The sequence below is a fragment of the Chrysochloris asiatica genome, unplaced genomic scaffold (genome assembly GCF_000296735.1).
Source record: "Chrysochloris asiatica unplaced genomic scaffold, ChrAsi1.0 scaffold00276, whole genome shotgun sequence".
In the NCBI taxonomy this organism is placed as follows: Eukaryota; Metazoa; Chordata; class Mammalia; order Afrosoricida; family Chrysochloridae; genus Chrysochloris; species Chrysochloris asiatica.
In genome coordinates this window covers 1,094,162-1,095,370 of record NW_006408794.1, presented here as the reverse complement: position 1 = coordinate 1,095,370, position 1,209 = coordinate 1,094,162, and the positions used below count along the sequence as shown (strand labels likewise).

Here is a 1,209-nt window from a genome sequence, read left to right as displayed (position 1 = left end):
AGTTCTTATCCTGCAGCCCCATACAATTAGTGTAGCAAGTAATAAAAATTGACAAGCATAATCTAGGATTCTTCCTGAATTTGAAAATTGAACAAAGGGAATTGTCAAGTATAATATTCAATATAAGTTCAGTTTTGTTTTTATTTTACAAGAAAAAAAATTTATTGATAATTGGTTAGTGGGCATGTAATAATCCACAGGGCTAAATAGTTTACATGGGAGTACAATAGAAATTTAAAATAGAATAGATTTTGAAATAAATGTTATATGTTATCATCATCTGATTCATCTTCTTCCTTCAGAAATTCCTTTGTATATTTCTATTTCTTCCCTTAAATATTTTGGTACAATTTCATGTCTTCCTTTTGTTAATTCACCAACCCCACTTTATCTTTAACTTCATCATACACTATGTAAATTAGTGTTATTTATTTTAAGATTTTTATTGTGGATTGAATAAAAGCTTACAAGGCAGATCATCAGTTTTACATTCAATAAATCATACACCTTGTTTCATTACAATGATTATAATCCCCTCCGTGTACAATCAGTTAACAGTGTTTCTCTCTATTCACTTTAGCTCTTTTTTTTTTTACTTTTTCTTTTTAACACTCTGACATATATAATAGTTTACACCACCAAAGGGTGCATTCTGAAAGTCTGCTTCCTGGCTGCCAGCTCTTAGTCCCTCTTTTCCCATGAATCTAGAGTCCTCAGCTGCTCCCCATCTTCATGTCCCCACCTCTGCCTCTGTCGGAAGCCATCTCCGACACTCTTATTTGGGGGTCCTAGAGGGAGGTATGACGTTGGCGAAGAATGAAGTTCACAGGATTGATGGGTTTTGTTAAATGGTGACTCTTCTTATCTTACATTTTTTTATCCCTCTTGCCTCTACATTTTATTTCTCCTCTTACCTCTACATTTTATTTTTCCTCTTACCTATTTCATATTCTCAAGCAGCTTTTATACTACTCTATACCATCAATCTATTAATCATTCTTTTCAAAGGAGTGATCTAAATCATGCATATTAATCATTTCAATATAGAGCATCAAGAATATAAAAATTTTCCTTGTACCCCTTTACATAGTTAGACAATATCTGATTTCTGTAAGCAAACCTCATTGCTCTAAAAATGTCACATTAACCTTAAAACACAACTCCAAATCTCAACTCCTATTTCTACCCTCACCTATTATTTTCTATAGA

General features: G+C 32.4%; 1 pseudogene; it reads right to left on the bottom strand.

Moving 5' to 3' along the window:
- Positions 1 to 263: 263 nt before the first annotated feature.
- The window catches only part of LOC102832075, an 8,049-nt pseudogene continuing 7,103 nt past the window's right edge, over positions 264 to 1,209 (bottom strand).